The sequence below is a fragment of the Garra rufa genome, unplaced genomic scaffold (genome assembly GCF_049309525.1).
Source record: "Garra rufa unplaced genomic scaffold, GarRuf1.0 hap1_unplaced_003, whole genome shotgun sequence".
In the NCBI taxonomy this organism is placed as follows: domain Eukaryota; kingdom Metazoa; phylum Chordata; class Actinopteri; order Cypriniformes; family Cyprinidae; genus Garra; species Garra rufa.
In genome coordinates, this window is record NW_027394278.1 from 3,404,588 (window position 1) to 3,425,786 (window position 21,199).

At 39.0% G+C, this 21,199-nt stretch overlaps 20 non-coding genes across 20 annotated transcripts; all 20 read left to right on the top strand.

Annotated features, from left to right (window-relative positions):
- Nucleotides 1-665: 665 nt before the first annotated feature.
- LOC141311542 (5S ribosomal RNA) lies at nucleotides 666-784 on the top strand. Its single transcript, XR_012349002.1, has one exon. It is a non-coding gene; the product is annotated as a 5S ribosomal RNA (ribosomal RNA).
- Nucleotides 785-1,537: 753 nt separating this feature from the next.
- LOC141311544 (5S ribosomal RNA) lies at nucleotides 1,538-1,656 on the top strand. Its single transcript, XR_012349003.1, has one exon. It is a non-coding gene; the product is annotated as a 5S ribosomal RNA (ribosomal RNA).
- An 84-nt stretch (nucleotides 1,657-1,740) lies between these two features.
- LOC141309818 (5S ribosomal RNA) lies at nucleotides 1,741-1,859 on the top strand. Its single transcript, XR_012347365.1, has one exon. It is a non-coding gene; the product is annotated as a 5S ribosomal RNA (ribosomal RNA).
- Nucleotides 1,860-2,612: 753 nt separating this feature from the next.
- On the top strand, nucleotides 2,613-2,731 carry LOC141309962 (5S ribosomal RNA). The gene has a single exon (XR_012347508.1). It is a non-coding gene; the product is annotated as a 5S ribosomal RNA (ribosomal RNA).
- An 84-nt stretch (nucleotides 2,732-2,815) lies between these two features.
- LOC141311545 (5S ribosomal RNA) lies at nucleotides 2,816-2,934 on the top strand. Its single transcript, XR_012349004.1, has one exon. It is a non-coding gene; the product is annotated as a 5S ribosomal RNA (ribosomal RNA).
- An 83-nt stretch (nucleotides 2,935-3,017) lies between these two features.
- Nucleotides 3,018-3,136, top strand: LOC141309819 (5S ribosomal RNA). Its single transcript, XR_012347366.1, has one exon. It is a non-coding gene; the product is annotated as a 5S ribosomal RNA (ribosomal RNA).
- An 84-nt stretch (nucleotides 3,137-3,220) lies between these two features.
- Nucleotides 3,221-3,339, top strand: LOC141310260 (5S ribosomal RNA). The gene has a single exon (XR_012347804.1). It is a non-coding gene; the product is annotated as a 5S ribosomal RNA (ribosomal RNA).
- Nucleotides 3,340-4,092: 753 nt separating this feature from the next.
- LOC141311546 (5S ribosomal RNA) lies at nucleotides 4,093-4,211 on the top strand. Its single transcript, XR_012349005.1, has one exon. It is a non-coding gene; the product is annotated as a 5S ribosomal RNA (ribosomal RNA).
- Nucleotides 4,212-4,294: 83 nt separating this feature from the next.
- Nucleotides 4,295-4,413, top strand: LOC141309820 (5S ribosomal RNA). Its single transcript, XR_012347367.1, has one exon. It is a non-coding gene; the product is annotated as a 5S ribosomal RNA (ribosomal RNA).
- Nucleotides 4,414-4,497: 84 nt separating this feature from the next.
- Nucleotides 4,498-4,616, top strand: LOC141310261 (5S ribosomal RNA). The gene has a single exon (XR_012347805.1). It is a non-coding gene; the product is annotated as a 5S ribosomal RNA (ribosomal RNA).
- A 753-nt stretch (nucleotides 4,617-5,369) lies between these two features.
- On the top strand, nucleotides 5,370-5,488 carry LOC141311547 (5S ribosomal RNA). The gene has a single exon (XR_012349006.1). It is a non-coding gene; the product is annotated as a 5S ribosomal RNA (ribosomal RNA).
- Nucleotides 5,489-6,241: 753 nt separating this feature from the next.
- On the top strand, nucleotides 6,242-6,360 carry LOC141311548 (5S ribosomal RNA). The gene has a single exon (XR_012349007.1). It is a non-coding gene; the product is annotated as a 5S ribosomal RNA (ribosomal RNA).
- An 84-nt stretch (nucleotides 6,361-6,444) lies between these two features.
- Nucleotides 6,445-6,563, top strand: LOC141311549 (5S ribosomal RNA). The gene has a single exon (XR_012349009.1). It is a non-coding gene; the product is annotated as a 5S ribosomal RNA (ribosomal RNA).
- Nucleotides 6,564-6,647: 84 nt separating this feature from the next.
- Nucleotides 6,648-6,766, top strand: LOC141311550 (5S ribosomal RNA). Its single transcript, XR_012349010.1, has one exon. It is a non-coding gene; the product is annotated as a 5S ribosomal RNA (ribosomal RNA).
- Nucleotides 6,767-7,518: 752 nt separating this feature from the next.
- LOC141311551 (5S ribosomal RNA) lies at nucleotides 7,519-7,637 on the top strand. Its single transcript, XR_012349011.1, has one exon. It is a non-coding gene; the product is annotated as a 5S ribosomal RNA (ribosomal RNA).
- An 8,088-nt stretch (nucleotides 7,638-15,725) lies between these two features.
- Nucleotides 15,726-15,844, top strand: LOC141311553 (5S ribosomal RNA). The gene has a single exon (XR_012349013.1). It is a non-coding gene; the product is annotated as a 5S ribosomal RNA (ribosomal RNA).
- Nucleotides 15,845-15,928: 84 nt separating this feature from the next.
- On the top strand, nucleotides 15,929-16,047 carry LOC141311555 (5S ribosomal RNA). Its single transcript, XR_012349014.1, has one exon. It is a non-coding gene; the product is annotated as a 5S ribosomal RNA (ribosomal RNA).
- Nucleotides 16,048-16,800: 753 nt separating this feature from the next.
- LOC141309964 (5S ribosomal RNA) lies at nucleotides 16,801-16,919 on the top strand. Its single transcript, XR_012347510.1, has one exon. It is a non-coding gene; the product is annotated as a 5S ribosomal RNA (ribosomal RNA).
- A 753-nt stretch (nucleotides 16,920-17,672) lies between these two features.
- Nucleotides 17,673-17,791, top strand: LOC141311556 (5S ribosomal RNA). The gene has a single exon (XR_012349015.1). It is a non-coding gene; the product is annotated as a 5S ribosomal RNA (ribosomal RNA).
- An 84-nt stretch (nucleotides 17,792-17,875) lies between these two features.
- LOC141311557 (5S ribosomal RNA) lies at nucleotides 17,876-17,994 on the top strand. Its single transcript, XR_012349016.1, has one exon. It is a non-coding gene; the product is annotated as a 5S ribosomal RNA (ribosomal RNA).
- Nucleotides 17,995-21,199: the final 3,205 nt, after the last annotated feature.

Consider the following 21,199-nt stretch of genomic DNA (forward strand, 5'->3'; position numbering starts at 1 on the left):
TATAGAGTTTTAAGTGTTTTACATGTTTTTTAGGCCATTTTATTACTCTTAACATTTTAAGTGAGTGTGTGTCTTTAAAAAATGGATGGTTGGCCTGCCATGTGACTAGACACATGACAGGAAGCAGGAAGTACAACTGTATAAGAGAGCAGCATGACAAACAAAGGACAGTCACCAAACTGTTGGATTGAGGAGTTGCTAATTTTAGAGCTCACCTTTCCATTCACCACCTGCAAACTTTGGATTACACTTTCTGTGGATTGTATATACACCGGTGGACACTCACATTGGACTTATCAACACACTGGGATTCTTGGACTGTTTTTAGGGTATGGACAAATGAACTGTATTCTTTTAACAGCGTTTACCTCGTTTTATCGTGTTGTTTTAAAGTCTTTTATGTGAACCTTGTAAATAAACCAAATCTATTTAAACCAATCTTCTTTTATGTCTCATTCTTTTAACCACTAGTCATCTCTCACAGTTAAATCTGATCCCATTTTAGTCTTGTAACTCGGCTGATAAGGCCGATTGTTACACTTGGATGGGAGACCGCCTGGGAATACCAGGTGCTGTAAGCTTTTGCCTTTTCTTCACTATTTATATAATATGCTGGCTCTTACGGAGGCTGATCTTTAAATAGCCCACTTTTTGGAGCAGCCCTCGCTTACGGCCATACCGCGCTGAGAGCGCCCGATCTCGTCTGATCTCGGAAGCTAAGCAGCGTCGGGCCTGCTTAGTACTTGGATGGGAGACCGCCTGGGAATACCAGGTGCTGTAAGCTTTTGCCTTTTCTTCACTATTTATATAATATGCTGGCTTTTAGAAAGACGTGTTTTACCGCTCTATTTATTACAATCATTTAAATGTATTATAGAGTTTTAAGTGTTTTACATGTTTTTTAGGCCATTTTATTACTCTTAACATTTTAAGTGAGTGTGTGTCTTTAAAAAATGGATGGTTGGCCTGCCATGTGACTAGACACATGACAGGAAGCAGGAAGTACAACTGTATAAGAGAGCAGCATGACAAACAAAGGACAGTCACCAAACTGTTGGATTGAGGAGTTGCTAATTTTAGAGCTCACCTTTCCATTCACCACCTGCAAACTTTGGATTACACTTTCTGTGGATTGTATATACACCGGTGGACACTCACATTGGACTTATCAACACACTGGGATTCTTGGACTGTTTTTAGGGTATGGACAAATGAACTGTATTCTTTTAACAGCGTTTACCTCGTTTTATCGTGTTGTTTTAAAGTCTTTTATGTGAACCTTGTAAATAAACCAAATCTATTTAAACCAATCTTCTTTTATGTCTCATTCTTTTAACCACTAGTCATCTCTCACAGTTAAATCTGATCCCATTTTAGTCTTGTAACTCGGCTGATAAGGCCGATTGTTACACTTGGATGGGAGACCGCCTGGGAATACCAGGTGCTGTAAGCTTTTGCCTTTTCTTCACTATTTATATAATATGCTGGCTTTTACGGAGGCTGATCTTTAAATAGCCCACTTTTTGGAGCAGCCCTCGCTTACGGCCATACCGCGCTGAGAGCGCCCGATCTCGTCTGATCTCGGAAGCTAAGCAGCGTCGGGCCTGCTTAGTACTTGGATGGGAGACCGCCTGGGAATACCAGGTGCTGTAAGCTTTTGCCTTTTCTTCACTATTTATATAATATGCTGGCTTTTACGGAGGCTGATCTTTAAATAGCCCACTTTTTGGAGCAGCCCTCGCTTACGGCCATACCGCGCTGAGAGCGCCCGATCTCGTCTGATCTCGGAAGCTAAGCAGTGTCGGGCCTGCTTAGTACTTGGATGGGAGACCGCCTGGGAATACCAGGTGCTGTAAGCTTTTGCCTTTTCTTCACTATTTATATAATATGCTGGCTTTTAGAAAGACGTGTTTTACCGCTCTATTTATTACAATCATTTAAATGTATTATAGAGTTTTAAGTGTTTTACATGTTTTTTAGGCCATTTTATTACTCTTAACATTTTAAGTGAGTGTGTGTCTTTAAAAAATGGATGGTTGGCCTGCCATGTGACTAGACACATGACAGGAAGCAGGAAGTACAACTGTATAAGAGAGCAGCATGACAAACAAAGGACAGTCACCAAACTGTTGGATTGAGGAGTTGCTCATTTTAGAGCTCACCTTTCCATTCACCACCTGCAAACTTTGGATTACACTTTCTGTGGATTGTATATACACCGGTGGACACTCACATTGGACTTATCAACACACTGGGATTCTTGGACTGTTTTTAGGGTATGGACAAATGAACTGTATTCTTTTAACAGCGTTTACCTCGTTTTATCGTGTTGTTTTAAAGTCTTTTATGTGAACCTTGTAAATAAACCAAATCTATTTAAACCAATCTTCTTTTATGTCTCATTCTTTTAACCACTAGTCATCTCTCACAGTTAAATCTGATCCCATTTTAGTCTTGTAACTCGGCTGATAAGGCCGATTGTTACACTTGGATGGGAGACCGCCTGGGAATACCAGGTGCTGTAAGCTTTTGCCTTTTCTTCACTATTTATATAATATGCTGGCTTTTACGGAGGCTGATCTTTAAATAGCCCACTTTTTGGAGCAGCCCTCGCTTACGGCCATACCGCGCTGAGAGCGCCCGATCTCGTCTGATCTCGGAAGCTAAGCAGCGTCGGGCCTGCTTAGTATTTGGATGGGAGACCGCCTGGGAATACCAGGTGCTGTAAGCTTTTGCCTTTTCTTCACTATTTATATAATATGCTGGCTTTTACGGAGGCTGATCTTTAAATAGCCCACTTTTTGGAGCAGCCCTCGCTTACGGCCATACCGCGCTGAGAGCGCCCGATCTCGTCTGATCTCGGAAGCTAAGCAGCGTCGGGCCTGCTTAGTACTTGGATGGGAGACCGCCTGGGAATACCAGGTGCTGTAAGCTTTTGCCTTTTCTTCACTATTTATATAATATGCTGGCTTTTACGGAGGCTGATCTTTAAATAGCCCACTTTTGGAGCAGCCCTCGCTTACGGCCATACCGCGCTGAGAGCGCCCGATCTCGTCTGATCTCGGAAGCTAAGCAGTGTCGGGCCTGCTTAGTACTTGGATGGGAGACCGCCTGGGAATACCAGGTGCTGTAAGCTTTTGCCTTTTCTTCACTATTTATATAATATGCTGGCTTTTACGGAGGCTGATCTTTAAATAGCCCACTTTTTGGAGCAGCCCTCGCTTACGGCCATACTGCGCTGAGAGCGCCCGATCTCGTCTGATCTCGGACGCTAAGCAGCGTCGGGCCTGCTTAGTACTTGGATGGGAGACCGCCTGGGAATACCAGGTGCTGTAAGCTTTTGCCTTTTCTTCACTATTTATATAATATGCTGGCTTTTAGAAAGACGTGTTTTACCGCTCTATTTATTACAATCATTTAAATGTATTATAGAGTTTTAAGTGTTTTACATGTTTTTTAGGCCATTTTATTACTCTTAACATTTTAAGTGAGTGTGTGTCTTTAAAAAATGGATGGTTGGCCTGCCATGTGACTAGACACATGACAGGAAGCAGGAAGTACAACTGTATAAGAGAGCAGCATGACAAACAAAGGACAGTCACCAAACTGTTGGATTGAGGAGTTGCTAATTTTAGAGCTCACCTTTCCATTCACCACCTGCAAACTTTGGATTACACTTTCTGTGGATTGTATATACACCGGTGGACACTCACATTGGACTTATCAACACACTGGGATTCTTGGACTGTTTTTAGGGTATGGACAAATGAACTGTATTCTTTTAACAGCGTTTACCTCGTTTTATCGTGTTGTTTTAAAGTCTTTTATGTGAACCTTGTAAATAAACCAAATCTATTTAAACCAATCTTCTTTTATGTCTCATTCTTTTAACCACTAGTCATCTCTCACAGTTAAATCTGATCCCATTTTAGTCTTGTAACTCGGCTGATAAGGCCGATTGTTACACTTGGATGGGAGACCGCCTGGGAATACCAGGTGCTGTAAGCTTTTGCCTTTTCTTCACTATTTATATAATATGCTGGCTTTTACGGAGGCTGATCTTTAAATAGCCCACTTTTTGGAGCAGCCCTCGCTTACGGCCATACCGCGCTGAGAGCGCCCGATCTCGTCTGATCTCGGAAGCTAAGCAGCGTCGGGCCTGCTTAGTACTTGGATGGGAGACCGCCTGGGAATACCAGGTGCTGTAAGCTTTTGCCTTTTCTTCACTATTTATATAATATGCTGGCTTTTACGGAGGCTGATCTTTAAATAGCCCACTTTTGGAGCAGCCCTCGCTTACGGCCATACCGCGCTGAGAGCGCCCGATCTCGTCTGATCTCGGAAGCTAAGCAGTGTCGGGCCTGCTTAGTACTTGGATGGGAGACCGCCTGGGAATACCAGGTGCTGTAAGCTTTTGCCTTTTCTTCACTATTTATATAATATGCTGGCTTTTACGGAGGCTGATCTTTAAATAGCCCACTTTTTGGAGCAGCCCTCGCTTACGGCCATACTGCGCTGAGAGCGCCCGATCTCGTCTGATCTCGGACGCTAAGCAGCGTCGGGCCTGCTTAGTACTTGGATGGGAGACCGCCTGGGAATACCAGGTGCTGTAAGCTTTTGCCTTTTCTTCACTATTTATATAATATGCTGGCTTTTAGAAAGACGTGTTTTACCGCTCTATTTATTACAATCATTTAAATGTATTATAGAGTTTTAAGTGTTTTACATGTTTTTTAGGCCATTTTATTACTCTTAACATTTTAAGTGAGTGTGTGTCTTTAAAAAATGGATGGTTGGCCTGCCATGTGACTAGACACATGACAGGAAGCAGGAAGTACAACTGTATAAGAGAGCAGCATGACAAACAAAGGACAGTCACCAAACTGTTGGATTGAGGAGTTGCTAATTTTAGAGCTCACCTTTCCATTCACCACCTGCAAACTTTGGATTACACTTTCTGTGGATTGTATATACACCGGTGGACACTCACATTGGACTTATCAACACACTGGGATTCTTGGACTGTTTTTAGGGTATGGACAAATGAACTGTATTCTTTTAACAGCGTTTACCTCGTTTTATCGTGTTGTTTTAAAGTCTTTTATGTGAACCTTGTAAATAAACCAAATCTATTTAAACCAATCTTCTTTTATGTCTCATTCTTTTAACCACTAGTCATCTCTCACAGTTAAATCTGATCCCATTTTAGTCTTGTAACTCGGCTGATAAGGCCGATTGTTACACTTGGATGGGAGACCGCCTGGGAATACCAGGTGCTGTAAGCTTTTGCCTTTTCTTCACTATTTATATAATATGCTGGCTTTTACGGAGGCTGATCTTTAAATAGCCCACTTTTTGGAGCAGCCCTCGCTTACGGCCATACCGCGCTGAGAGCGCCCGATCTCGTCTGATCTCGGAAGCTAAGCAGCGTCGGGCCTGCTTAGTACTTGGATGGGAGACCGCCTGGGAATACCAGGTGCTGTAAGCTTTTGCCTTTTCTTCACTATTTATATAATATGCTGGCTTTTAGAAAGACGTGTTTTACCGCTCTATTTATTACAATCATTTAAATGTATTATAGAGTTTTAAGTGTTTTACATGTTTTTTAGGCCATTTTATTACTCTTAACATTTTAAGTGAGTGTGTGTCTTTAAAAAATGGATGGTTGGCCTGCCATGTGACTAGACACATGACAGGAAGCAGGAAGTACAACTGTATAAGAGAGCAGCATGACAAACAAAGGACAGTCACCAAACTGTTGGATTGAGGAGTTGCTAATTTTAGAGCTCACCTTTCCATTCACCACCTGCAAACTTTGGATTACACTTTCTGTGGATTGTATATACACCGGTGGACACTCACATTGGACTTATCAACACACTGGGATTCTTGGACTGTTTTTAGGGTATGGACAAATGAACTGTATTCTTTTAACAGCGTTTACCTCGTTTTATCGTGTTGTTTTAAAGTCTTTTATGTGAACCTTGTAAATAAACCAAATCTATTTAAACCAATCTTCTTTTATGTCTCATTCTTTTAACCACTAGTCATCTCTCACAGTTAAATCTGATCCCATTTTAGTCTTGTAACTCGGCTGATAAGGCCGATTGTTACACTTGGATGGGAGACCGCCTGGGAATACCAGGTGCTGTAAGCTTTTGCCTTTTCTTCACTATTTATATAATATGCTGGCTTTTACGGAGGCTGATCTTTAAATAGCCCACTTTTTGGAGCAGCCCTCGCTTACGGCCATACCGCGCTGAGAGCGCCCGATCTCGTCTGATCTCGGAAGCTAAGCAGCGTCGGGCCTGCTTAGTACTTGGATGGGAGACCGCCTGGGAATACCAGGTGCTGTAAGCTTTTGCCTTTTCTTCACTATTTATATAATATGCTGGCTTTTACGGAGGCTGATCTTTAAATAGCCCACTTTTTGGAGCAGCCCTCGCTTACGGCCATACCGCGCTGAGAGCGCCCGATCTCGTCTGATCTCGGAAGCTAAGCAGCGTCGGGCCTGCTTAGTACTTGGATGGGAGACCGCCTGGGAATACCAGGTGCTGTAAGCTTTTGCCTTTTCTTCACTATTTATATAATATGCTGGCTTTTACGGAGGCTGATCTTTAAATAGCCCACTTTTTGGAGCAGCCCTCGCTTACGGCCATACCGCGCTGAGAGCGCCCGATCTCGTCTGATCTCGGAAGCTAAGCAGCGTCGGGCCTGCTTAGTACTTGGATGGGAGACCGCCTGGGAATACCAGGTGCTGTAAGCTTTTGCCTTTTCTTCACTATTTATATAATATGCTGGCTTTTAGAAAGACGTGTTTTACCGCTCTATTTATTACAATCATTTAAATGTATTATAGAGTTTTAAGTGTTTTACATGTTTTTTAGGCCATTTTATTACTCTTAACATTTTAAGTGAGTGTGTGTCTTTAAAAATGGATGGTTGGCCTGCCATGTGACTAGACACATGACAGGAAGCAGGAAGTACAACTGTATAAGAGAGCAGCATGACAAACAAAGGACAGTCACCAAACTGTTGGATTGAGGAGTTGCTCATTTTAGAGCTCACCTTTCCATTCACCACCTGCAAACTTTGGATTACACTTTCTGTGGATTGTATATACACCGGTGGACACTCACATTGAACTTATCAACACACTGGGATTCTTGGACTGTTTTTAGGGTATGGACAAATGAACTGTATTCTTTTAACAGCGTTTACCTCGTTTTATCGTGTTGTTTTAAAGTCTTTTATGTGAACCTTGTAAATAAACCAAATCTATTTAAACCAATCTTCTTTTATGTCTCATTCTTTTAACCACTAGTCATCTCTCACAGTTAAATCTGATCCCATTTTAGTCTTGTAACTCGGCTGATAAGGCCGATTGTTACACTTGGATGGGAGACCGCCTGGGAATACCAGGTGCTGTAAGCTTTTGCCTTTTCTTCACTATTTATATAATATGCTGGCTTTTACGGAGGCTGATCTTTAAATAGCCCACTTTTTGGAGCAGCCCTCGCTTACGGCCATACCGCGCTGAGAGCGCCCGATCTCGTCTGATCTCGGAAGCTAAGCAGCGTCGGGCCTGCTTAGTACTTGGATGGGAGACCGCCTGGGAATACCAGGTGCTGTAAGCTTTTGCCTTTTCTTCACTATTTATATAATATGCTGGCTTTTAGAAAGACGTGTTTTACCGCTCTATTTATTACAATCATTTAAATGTATTATAGAGTTTTAAGTGTTTTACATGTTTTTTAGGCCATTTTATTACTCTTAACATTTTAAGTGAGTGTGTGTCTTTAAAAAATGGATGGTTGGCCTGCCATGTGACTAGACACATGACAGGAAGCAGGAAGTACAACTGTATAAGAGAGCAGCATGACAAACAAAGGACAGTCACCAAACTGTTGGATTGAGGAGTTGCTAATTTTAGAGCTCACCTTTCCATTCACCACCTGCAAACTTTGGATTACACTTTCTGTGGATTGTATATACACCGGTGGACACTCACATTGGACTTATCAACACACTGGGATTCTTGGACTGTTTTTAGGGTATGGACAAATGAACTGTATTCTTTTAACAGCGTTTACCTCGTTTTATCGTGTTGTTTTAAAGTCTTTTATGTGAACCTTGTAAATAAACCAAATCTATTTAAACCAATCTTCTTTTATGTCTCATTCTTTTAACCACTAGTCATCTCTCACAGTTAAATCTGATCCCATTTTAGTCTTGTAACTCGGCTGATAAGGCCGATTGTTACACTTGGATGGGAGACCGCCTGGGAATACCAGGTGCTGTAAGCTTTTGCCTTTTCTTCACTATTTATATAATATGCTGGCTCTTACGGAGGCTGATCTTTAAATAGCCCACTTTTTGGAGCAGCCCTCGCTTACGGCCACACCACCCTGAGAGCGCCCTAGAGCAAACCAGGAAGTGTGTGACTGCAGTTTGGAAAGAGAGATACTCTTACCTTCTCGATTTATTTGGTTAGTGTGAGTGAAAATAAGTTTTGGTTTGTGTTAGTTAGTTTTTTTGTTTTAAACCACTAACCAGCAGCCGTGTGCTGTCTGGGAAGTGGTTTGTGTTTGTTGTTTTTTCGCAAGTATGAGTGATTCGGACGGACTACACGGCAGCAACAAGGAAATGGCGGCAGAGATAGAGATGGCAAAAGAACAAAGGACTGAATTAGGACAACGAGAAAGGATCATAAGCAGCACAAAGAGGCTATACAGGAAAGAGGCAACAATAACTATTGATGTGAGTGAAACAAGAGATGGCAATGCAGAGAGTATCATTAAAGCAATAACGAAGAAAATCGGTGTGAAGGGAATTTTGGCGGTGCGCCCGAAACAACAGAAACAATATGAGGTAACAATGGAATCTGAGGAATGTTGTGATGAACTGTTAAATGGACTGGATATCAATGGACACATTTGTGAAGTGAGGAAGTTGGAAGACAGGGAGTATGTGGTGTCTTTTATGCATATACCCGTCTATCTGAGTGACGACGACATCATAACGAAACTGGAGGGGTGGGGAGTTATCCCTGTCTCAAGTATGAAGAGGAGATGTTATCCAGGTACGGATATTGAAGATGGAACAAGGTTCATCAAAGCTAAATTCCCAAGAGAGGTGGCGTCGCTCCCATACAGTACGCGGTTTGAGACAGCAGAAGGAACTCAGCATTTTCGGGTGATACACAATAAGCAGGTTAAAACCTGCCGGTTGTGTATGAGCCCGGAGCATTTCCTGAAGGATTGTCCAGACTTTAAGTGTCGCAAATGTGAGGAGCATGGTCATTTTGCACGGGAATGCAATGCAGTGAAGTGTCCAGACTGTTTTAAAACGCTAAACAAATGTGAATGCTGGATGCAGAACAACGAGGAAGAGGAGGAGCAACAAATGAACGGGCAGATGCATAACAACACTACAGAAACCCAAGAAACAAACGAAGAGGAAGAGCAGTACGAGATAACTGGAAGAGAGGGACATGGGACTAGTAAAGAACAAGAAAAAGAAGAGCAACAGGAAGTAGAAGATCAGGAGGAAAGAATGGAGGAAGAGAAATCAGCGGAAGAAACACTATCAAGGGGAGGAGAACTGATTGTAGTAGAACTGACAGGAGAGGAAGGAATAAAGAACCAAAAGGACAGAGGACTGGGAATAATGCCACGGAGAAAACAACTGAAGGTAATACCTAATTTGGAAATGGCAAAAAGGAAAAGACTTAAGTATTCAGAGAATAAAATTGAGGTGTTGAGTGGGGAAGATGGAGAAGATAATCAAGAATGACTGTTTTTAATTATTTATTTTTGTACAGTATGGTTTTAAATTTTGTATGCTGGAATGCAAGAGGATTAATGAATATGAACAAACTGAAAAATACTCTAGAACTATGCAAGAAAGAAGACATTATTGTATTTCAGGAAACGAACTGGAAAAAGGAGGTAATTGACAATGTCAAAAAGATGTGGAATGGTGAAATGTTTTATAGTAATGGAGATGTAAAGTTAGGAAGTGGAGTGGCGATTTTAATAAGAAATGATATTGACTGCAAAGTGAAAGAAATATATAATGATGGAAAAGGAAAATGTAATGCTGTTGAAATAAGTCACGGGGAAAAAGAGTTTATTTTAATGAATGTTCATGCGCCAACAGAAGAGAAAGAAAAAAGGGAGTTTTTTGAAAACATTAGAGGAATAATAGATAAATGGAAGTCAGTAATAATTGTAGGAGATTTTAACACTGTGTTTAGTAAAAGAGATATAGCGGAGGGAATGGTTTTTAGAACAGACATGGGAAGAAAAGAGCTGGTATCTTTAATGGAAGAAAGAAACATGACTGATGTGTGGAGGGAGAGACATGAAAACAAAAAAGAATTTACTAGAAGGAGCTTGGTTGGTAACTTTTTGAATCAAACGAGAATTGATTTTATTTTAAGTACAAGGGATATAGATTATTTTATTGATGATATTGTTTATAGTGACACTAGTTTTAGTGATCACAAGATGATAAGGTGGAAAATAGATTTTAACAAGGAGGATAAAGGACCAGGGGTGTGGATTTTAAATTCTGGAATTTTAAAAGATGAGAATTACAAATTGGGAATATATGATTTAATGGAACAGGAAAAGAAGGATGGCATGTATGGGGAAGACAAACGAATATGGTGGGAAAATGTAAAATATGAAATAAAGAAGTATTCAATTGAATTTAGTAAAGGTATGAGAAAAGCCAAAAATGCTAAAGAACAGGGAATTAGAGAAAGTTTAAGAAAAGAAACAAAGGAAAAGGTAATGGATATTCAAAAAATAGTAGAGTTAGAAGAGAAGCTTAAGAAAATGGAAGAGGAAAAATGTCAAGGGGCAAGACTAAGGAGCAAAGCTAGATACACAATAGAAGGGGAAAAATGTACTAAATTTTTTTTTGACCTAGAAAGAAGAAGGGGAAGGGCAGATACAATAAAAGAACTAAAAAACAAAGATGAAGAGTCCATAATAGGAACAGAGTTACTCTTAAATGAAGTAAGGATTTTTTATGAAGACTTGTTTAGAGAGGAAGGTATAGAAGAGGAAAACAAAAATTACTTACTGCAACATATCAAAGCGAGAGTAGAAGAAGAAGACAAAAAAGACTGTGACGAGGAAATAAAGGAAGAAGAGATAATACAAGCGATAGAAAGTCTAAAAAGTAACAAAAGTCCGGGAATAGATGGAATAGTGAATGAATTTTATAAGATTTTTAAGAAGGAAATAAGTAAGATCTTAAAAGAAGTGTATGATGAAATATTTAAGAAAAAAGAGCTGGATCAAAGAATGAGTATGGGACTAATGAAGTTGATTTATAAAAGAAAAGGTGATAATAAGAGTTTGAAGAATTATAGGCCGATTACAATGTTGAATGCAGATTTGAAGATTTTAGCTAAAATTTTATCAAGTAGATTGAAGAATGTCTTACCAAAAATAATTGAGACAAACCAGGCCTACGGGGTGACAGGGAGGGATATAGCGGATACAACAAGTGGTATACGAGACATAATGAGTATTTTAAAGGAAAATAATAGGAAAGGATATATAATTAGCCTAGACTTCGAGAAGGCTTTCGATAGAGTGGAGCATGAGTTTTTATTTTCGATTTTAGATCATTTTGGTTTTGGGGAGAATTTTAAAGAGTGGTTAAGGATTTTATATAGAAATATAATGACAAGAGTAAAATGTAACGGCTTTTTAACCAATCCTTTTAATGTCACAAGATCCATTAGACAAGGATGTCCATTATCAGCACAGCTATATACGCTGATAGCAGAACCACTAGGGATGTTAATTCAAAAAGATAAAGAAATAAAAGGGATAAAAATTGAGGAGGGACTAGAAGAAACAAAAGTATTTCAATATGCAGATGACACTACACTAATTGTGGAAGATTATAAAAGTGTTGAAAATGTAATGGAAAGGGTGACAAGGTTTTGTAAAGGTACAGGAGCAAAAGTAAATGCGGAAAAAACTGTTTATATGAGATTTGGAGAAGTGTCTGATTTAAAAGAGGTTCTGGGTTTTAAAGAAGTACAAGAAATGAAGATTTTAGGAGTAACGCTAGGTAAAGATGAGAAGAGTGCAACAGACAGAATGTGGGAAGAGGTTATAGGTGCAATGAAAAACAGATTGAATTTTTGGCAAAAAAGAATTTTGAATTTGAAAGGGAAGGTTTTAATAGCGAACGTTTTAATGTTAACCAAAATGTGGTACATTTTATCAGTGGTTTCAATGCCAAAATGGGTGGAAAAAAGAGTAAAAGAATATATTATGGATTTTATATGGGAGAAAAAACCCCCAAGAATAGCATACCACACACTCATTGGAAGGCCAGAAGAGGGAGGGTTGGGACTTGTTGATATAGAATTAAAAAAGAAAAGTATGAGAGTGAAGGTGGTTAAAAAATATTTGGACATGGATAAAAAGGGAGATTGGAAAATTACAATGAAACATTTTTTAGCAAAATGTGGGAATGTATTTTTAAATGATAACATTTTATGGATGAAACTCAAAAATTGGATGATGGAGGGGATACCAAATTTTTATAAAGAGGTTTTAGTTGCTTGGGGTTTTTTTCTCAAGGAGATTGATTTTAAGCCATTTGGGAGAAAAACGGTCCTCAATCAACCTATTTTCTTGAACAGTAACATTGTTTTTAATGGACAAGTTTTATTTTTTAAGAAATGGTGGGAAGTAGGGATAAGGCAAGTCAAAGATGTGTTGTATGAATTTAAAGATGGATTTTTGCCGTTACAAGTGATTATAGATGCTATGGAAGAAGAAAAAGAAGAATATAGTGTGGCTAGTCTGGAAAAACAATATGATGAAGTTAAAAGTGCAGTACCAAAAGAGTGGTTGGAAGAAATTAAAAAAAGAGAAGAAACAGAAAGCAAAGTTGATGTGTATATGAAAATGGAAGACAAAATGGTGGATTTGAGATTGTGTAATGTAAGGATGTTTTATCAATGTCTTAAAAAATATATTTTTAAGAAACCCAATGCAAATCAAATGTGGTTGAGACATTTTAATGGAATTGAAGAGAATGATATTTGGAAGAATATAAGAAGTGGGATTGGAAGTACAGATTTGGAGTGTCTAGACTATTTTATCAGACATAATGTGATTTTTTCGGAAATGAGGCTTTGTATAATGGGGAAGGAAAGTGATGCCATTTGTAAAATATGTAAAAAACAGGATGAAGGTATTCTACATTTGTTTTTATTTTGTGAAAAATTGGAAACATTTTTTCAAATGTTAAAGAAAATGATTAAGAGTTTAAGGGATGGGAAAGAAGAGAGTGACTGGAATCAAACTTTAATTTTGGGAGTGAAGGAAAAATGCAAGAATAAAAAAGTGATAGAGTTGTTATTGGTTTTGGCGAAAAGTGCTATATGGAAAAGGAGGAATTTAGGAAAGAGTAAAGGGTGTGTATTAGATCTGTGGAGATTATTTAAATGTAAGGTTGAGGAGTACATTTTAACACTGTGGAATTATTTTAAAATGGAAAAAAAAGAGATGCTGTTTTACAAAATATTTTCAAAACAAGTGGAGGAAGTGTTAAAAGGAAATGGGATTGAAATGCCAGAAAATTGATGTTTTGATTTTGATGTATTTTGTGGATGATGAATTGTATATGCTCAAATGTAATTTAATTGTCATTTTTATTTCATTCATGTAATGAATTTTAAACTTGTATAATAATAATAAAAAAAAAAAAAAAAAAAAAAAGAGCGCCCGATCTCGTCTGATCTCGGAAGCTAAGCAGCGTCGGGCCTGCTTAGTACTTGGATGGGAGACCGCCTGGGAATACCAGGTGCTGTAAGCTTTTGCCTTTTAAAAAAAAAAAAAAAAAAAAAAAAAGAGCGCCCGATCTCGTCTGATCTCGGAAGCTAAGCAGCGTCGGGCCTGCTTAGTACTTGGATGGGAGACCGCCTGGGAATACCAGGTGCTGTAAGCTTTTGCCTTTTCTTCACTATTTATATAATATGCTGGCTCTTACGGAGGCTGATCTTTAAATAGCCCACTTTTTGGAACAGCCCTCGCTTACGGCCATACCCCCACCTGAGGCGCTAGAGAGCAACAGGAAGTGGTTGGCAGCAGTTGGGAGAGGAAGGCTCTCCTCCATTTTGTGTTTAATTTTTGTTTGTTTTGTGAGTTGTAATACGTTAAGTTATTACCTTTTAAACCAGATGAGGGAATTTTACATTTGTTTTTATTCTGTAAGGAGTTGATCCCATTTTTTAACGAATTTAAGAAACTAATCAAAGATTTAAGAGGTAACGAAGAGGATTTTAATTGGAGTAGAATGTTTATGTTGGGAATAGCAGAGAATAAACCAAACAAGAAACTCATTAATTTGTTTTTAATTGTGGCAAAAAAAGCTATATGGAAAAGAAGGAATATAGCGAAAAACAGAGATTTTGTTTTAAACCTTTGGTTTCTTTTTAAATGGATGGCAGAAGATCATGTCAAAATGCTGTACAGTTATTTTAAATCAGAAAATATTATGGGAGATTTTTATGAAATTTTCACAAAAGATGTCATATGTATTTTAAAAAATATGCACTTTTACATGCCAGGGGAAGATGAACTTTTGTTGGTTTAGCTTTTAGGCTTTTATTTGTTGTTATGATTGGGTTAAAAAGATGCTTGTGTCATGTAATATTTACGAATGTTTATTTACGAACAATGCTAAATACTCGGAAATTGGTGATAACGGTTTTGTTGTGTATTGGGTTCTTCTTCAGTAGTAATGAAAATGTATTATTGATTTGTGTATTCAATGTGTATTCAAATATATAATGATTTTTGTACAATAAAAAAAAAAAAAAAAAAAAAAAGAGCGCCCGATCTCGTCTGATCTCGGAAGCTAAGCAGCGTCGGGCCTGCTTAGTACTTGGATGGGAGACCGCCTGGGAATACCAGGTGCTGTAAGCTTTTGCCTTTTCTTCACTATTTATATAATATGCTGGCTTTTAGAAAGACGTGTTTTACCGCTCTATTTATTACAATCATTTAAATGTATTATAGAGTTTTAAGTGTTTTACATGTTTTTTAGGCCATTTTATTACTCTTAACATTTTAAGTGAGTGTGTGTCTTTAAAAAATGGATGGTTGGCCTGCCATGTGACTAGACACATGACAGGAAGCAGGAAGTACAACTGTATAAGAGAGCAGCATGACAAACAAAGGACAGTCACCAAACTGTTGGATTGAGGAGTTGCTCATTTTAGAGCTCACCTTTCCATTCACCACCTGCAAACTTTGGATTACACTTTCTGTGGATTGTATATACACCGGTGGACACTCACATTGGACTTATCAACACACTGGGATTCTTGGACTGTTTTTAGGGTATGGACAAATGAACTGTATTCTTTTAACAGCGTTTACCTCGTTTTATCGTGTTGTTTTAAAGTCTTTTATGTGAACCTTGTAAATAAACCAAATCTATTTAAACCAATCTTCTTTTATGTCTCATTCTTTTAACCACTAGTCATCTCTCACAGTTAAATCTGATCCCATTTTAGTCTTGTAACTCGGCTGATAAGGCCGATTGTTACACTTGGATGGGAGACCGCCTGGGAATACCAGGTGCTGTAAGCTTTTGCCTTTTCTTCACTATTTATATAATATGCTGGCTTTTACGGAGGCTGATCTTTAAATAGCCCACTTTTTGGAGCAGCCCTCGCTTACGGCCATACCGCGCTGAGAGCGCCCGATCTCGTCTGATCTCGGAAGCTAAGCAGCGTCGGGCCTGCTTAGTACTTGGATGGGAGACCGCCTGGGAATACCAGGTGCTGTAAGCTTTTGCCTTTTCTTCACTATTTATATAATATGCTGGCTTTTACGGAGGCTGATCTTTAAATAGCCCACTTTTTGGAGCAGCCCTCGCTTACGGCCATACCGCGCTGAGAGCGCCCGATCTCGTCTGATCTCGGAAGCTAAGCAGCGTCGGGCCTGCTTAGTACTTGGATGGGAGACCGCCTGGGAATACCAGGTGCTGTAAGCTTTTGCCTTTTCTTCACTATTTATATAATATGCTGGCTTTTAGAAAGACGTGTTTTACCGCTCTATTTATTACAATCATTTAAATGTATTATAGAGTTTTAAGTGTTTTACATGTTTTTTAGGCCATTTTATTACTCTTAACATTTTAAGTGAGTGTGTGTCTTTAAAAAATGGATGGTTGGCCTGCCATGTGACTAGACACATGACAGGAAGCAGGAAGTACAACTGTATAAGAGAGCAGCATGACAAACAAAGGACAGTCACCAAACTGTTGGATTGAGGAGTTGCTCATTTTAGAGCTCACCTTTCCATTCACCACCTGCAAACTTTGGATTACACTTTCTGTGGATTGTATATACACCGGTGGACACTCACATTGGACTTATCAACACACTGGGATTCTTGGACTGTTTTTAGGGTATGGACAAATGAACTGTATTCTTTTAACAGCGTTTACCTCGTTTTATCGTGTTGTTTTAAAGTCTTTTATGTGAACCTTGTAAATAAACCAAATCTATTTAAACCAATCTTCTTTTATGTCTCATTCTTTTAACCACTAGTCATCTCTCACAGTTAAATCTGATCCCATTTTAGTCTTGTAACTCGGCTGATAAGGCCGATTGTTACACTTGGATGGGAGACCGCCTGGGAATACCAGGTGCTGTAAGCTTTTGCCTTTTCTTCACTATTTATATAATATGCTGGCTTTTACGGAGGCTGATCTTTAAATAGCCCACTTTTTGGAGCAGCCCTCGCTTACGGCCATACCGCGCTGAGAGCGCCCGATCTCGTCTGATCTCGGAAGCTAAGCAGCGTCGGGCCTGCTTAGTATTTGGATGGGAGACCGCCTGGGAATACCAGGTGCTGTAAGCTTTTGCCTTTTCTTCACTATTTATATAATATGCTGGCTTTTAGAAAGACGTGTTTTACCGCTCTATTTATTACAATCATTTAAATGTATTATAGAGTTTTAAGTGTTTTACATGTTTTTTAGGCCATTTTATTACTCTTAACATTTTAAGTGAGTGTGTGTCTTTAAAAAATGGATGGTTGGCCTGCCATGTGACTAGACACATGACAGGAAGCAGGAAGTACAACTGTATAAGAGAGCAGCATGACAAACAAAGGACAGTCACCAAACTGTTGGATTGAGGAGTTGCTAATTTTAGAGCTCACCTTTCCATTCACCACCTGCAAACTTTGGATTACACTTTCTGTGGATTGTATATACACCGGTGGACACTCACATTGGACTTATCAACACACTGGGATTCTTGGACTGTTTTTAGGGTATGGACAAATGAACTGTATTCTTTTAACAGCGTTTACCTCGTTTTATCGTGTTGTTTTAAAGTCTTTTATGTGAACCTTGTAAATAAACCAAATCTATTTAAACCAATCTTCTTTTATGTCTCATTCTTTTAACCACTAGTCATCTCTCACAGTTAAATCTGATCCCATTTTAGTCTTGTAACTCGGCTGATAAGGCCGATTGTTACACTTGGATGGGAGACCGCCTGGGAATACCAGGTGCTGTAAGCTTTTGCCTTTTCTTCACTATTTATATAATATGCTGGCTTTTACGGAGGCTGATCTTTAAATAGCCCACTTTTTGGAGCAGCCCTCGCTTACGGCCATACCGCGCTGAGAGCGCCCGATCTCGTCTGATCTCGGAAGCTAAGCAGCGTCGGGCCTGCTTAGTACTTGGATGGGAGACCGCCTGGGAATACCAGGTGCTGTAAGCTTTTGCCTTTTCTTCACTATTTATATAATATGCTGGCTTTTACGGAGGCTGATCTTTAAATAGCCCACTTTTTGGAGCAGCCCTCGCTTACGGCCATACCGCGCTGAGAGCGCCCGATCTCGTCTGATCTCGGAAGCTAAGCAGCGTCGGGCCTGCTTAGTACTTGGATGGGAGACCGCCTGGGAATACCAGGTGCTGTAAGCTTTTGCCTTTTCTTCACTATTTATATAATATGCTGGCTTTTACGGAGGCTGATCTTTAAATAGCCCACTTTTTGGAGCAGCCCTCGCTTATGGCCATACTGCGCTGAGCGTGTGCTAGGAGAGTGTGGAAATTTGAGCTGCTTTCTTCAGTGTTGAATTGAAATAAGTACTTTTTCTCATTCTTTTCTACTCCTTCAGCAAGTACTGTTTGTGGGAGGAGTTTTTCTTTTGTTCCTGGAGGTTTTGTTTGTTAATTGAATGGAGCACATGGAAGGAGACAATCGAGTGCGACGACCTGAGCTGACATCTAAAAAGGACAGTGGGAATCGTATCGTGATGGAGGATAAGAAGTTTGACAAGAACTTAACGGTGTGTGTCGAAATTGTTGGGGATGAGAAAATAACGATGATGGAGTTACTCAGAGGAATTAATGAGGTCTGTGGAGCTGTGAATGGATGTCGTTTCAAAGGAGATAAAAGGTATGAGATTACAATGAACCATAGAAAAGGAAAAGAAAGACTGATTGATGGATTTAAAATTAAAAACTGTCAAATCATGGCTAGAGACCTGAGCAATGATGAGCTTGTTGTTTCATTCATGAACCTTCCAGTATATATTACGGATGAGGAAATTCTAGAGAAACTAAATGGATGGGGTGTTAAAGCAACTTCGCCAATCAAGAGGAGGAAATGGCCAGGAACAGAGATCGCAGATGGGACTCGTTTCTGTAAAGTTAAGTTCACTGATACTGTTCAGTCATTACCATATTCAACCAAGTTTGAAACATTGGAGGGTGCGGAGTACTTTAGAGTGATTCATAACAGACAAGTGAAAGTGTGTCGCATCTGTATTCAGCCTGGTCATGTATTGAGAGACTGCCCTGAGTTTACTTGTCACAAGTGTGATAAACAGGGACATTATGCTAGAGAATGCAATGAACTGAGTGATGTACGTTATGGTGACGTGATGGGGGGAACAGACTTGTCCAGTGAGGTAAATGAGGAGGAGAATACGCCCATGCAAGAAGACGCAATGGGGAATACATTTGATGATATAGAAAGTCAGCAACTGCATTCAGGACAGATGGATCACATGAACCAAGCTGAGGTGGGTACTCCCTCCCTCCAGAGAGCTGGATCAGGACTAGCCCAGGGTCTCGTGGACAATAAAGAAAAGGACAGACATGTGGGTAAAACAACCACAGTCAATGAGAACCCGCAATCTTTAGCGTCAGCTAAGACTGCTCTCAAATGTGAAGGAACTGTAAAGATTGTTGTTGATAATGATGACGATAATCATGATGATGCCGATGATGTTGTTGATGATGATGATGATGATGATGATGAAAATGAGGATGATGATTATGATTTGTATGATGATGTGGCATGCGAAAGTCTGCAGCTACTTGTTAGGAAGAAAAGAATGCTGAATGACAAGGGAGAGAAAGGAAACATAAAGAAAAAGAAATAAGGTTTATTTTTTTTTTTTTTAACTTCACACCTGCTGCTGCTATGATTAAAATTGCATCCCTAAATGCTAATGGTCTTGGTAACATGTGCAAATTTGAAAAGATATTAATAGCGGTAAAAGCAGATATTTACTGTTTTCAAGAAACAAATTGGGATAGTAATAAAATGAGAGAGGTGAGAAGGAAATGGCATCATCATGTTTTTGTGAGTCATGGCAGTAGTAAGGCTCGTGGAGTGGCTTGCTTGTTTAAAAACAATGCAGTACAAAATGTTAAGCAGGTTTATGCTGATAATGAAGGAAGAGTTCTAATTATAGATTTTGAGTTCCAAAATTGTGTCTTCAAGTTGATTAATGTCTATGCACCAAATAATGAAAAAGATAGGAGGGATTTATTCAAGAAACTAAGAACACTATGCACAGATAACTGTATCTGTGTAGGTGATTTTAACGTTTGGTCCAGTAGAATAGATGTTGCAAATAATATGAGCTATAAAAGAGACTCGTCAAGGGATGAATTAATAAGCTTAATGAATGGTGTAAACCTGGTAGATCTTTGGAGACTGGAAAACCCTGATAAAAGAGAATACTCTCGGAGACAAGTTGTGCTCAACAGTCTAAAGCAAAGCAGAATTGATCTTTGTCTGGTAAGGCAGAACATAGTCCAGTATATTAAAAATATAGCTTATAAGTTTACAACATTCAGTGATCATGCTGTTCTGGAATTTCAAGTGGGTAAAACAATGCAACATAAAGGTGGGGGTGTCTGGTGTTTGAATGCAAGCTTATTAAATGATGTAAATTATAGGATAAAGATCTTGGACTGTATAAAGTCTGGATGGAGGAAAAGTTTAGACTCTGAAAATGCATGTGTAAGATGGGAGAATTTAAAACAGAAAATTAAGATTTTGAGTATTAAGTATGCAAAGGAAAAGAATAGTAGAGAGAGGAGGGATTACAAGGACTTGCAAAAGAGACTTTCTGTAGAACTGGAGGAAATAAATGGTGATCCAAATTGTGATTTGAAAAATTATTTAAAAATTAAAGCAGATTTAAAGAAATATGAAGTAAAAAGATGTAAGGGAGCTATTATAAGAAGCAGGGTAAAACATGCTTTAGAGGGGGAGAAGTGTACATCCTTCTTCTTAAGCATGGAGAAGCAAAAGCAGGGTAGAAACTGTATCACTGAATTAGAAGATGAAAAAGGGAAAAAAGTGAGTGATTTGGTAGGGATATTAGACACTGTTGAATCCTTTTATAAGACACTATTTAGGAAAGAAGGCGTAAATCTAGGAAGTATGGGAAAAGTACTGAGTACAGTTAGTGCTAGATTATCAAAAACTGACAGGATTTTTTGTGATAATGATATCTCTTTGCAGGAAATTAATGAGGCAATCTCTAGTCTGAGTACTAATAAAAGCCCAGGATCAGATGGCCTAACTGGAGATTTTTATAGAGCTTTTAGGGATGCTCTGGCACCAATATTATTAGAGCTATATCAGTATATGGAAGAAAAGCAGGATGTGCCTAAGACAATGGTGGCGGGGGTGCTAAGTATTTTATTCAAAAACAAGGGGAGTAGATTAAAATTAGAAAACTATAGACCAATTAGCCTCTTAAATACTGATTATAAGGTATTGGCAAAAATTCTAGCCAATAGGCTAAAAAAAGTGATAGGGAGTATTGTTGCCCCAACGCAGGCTTACAGTATACCTGGAAGAGATATTGCTGATATTATA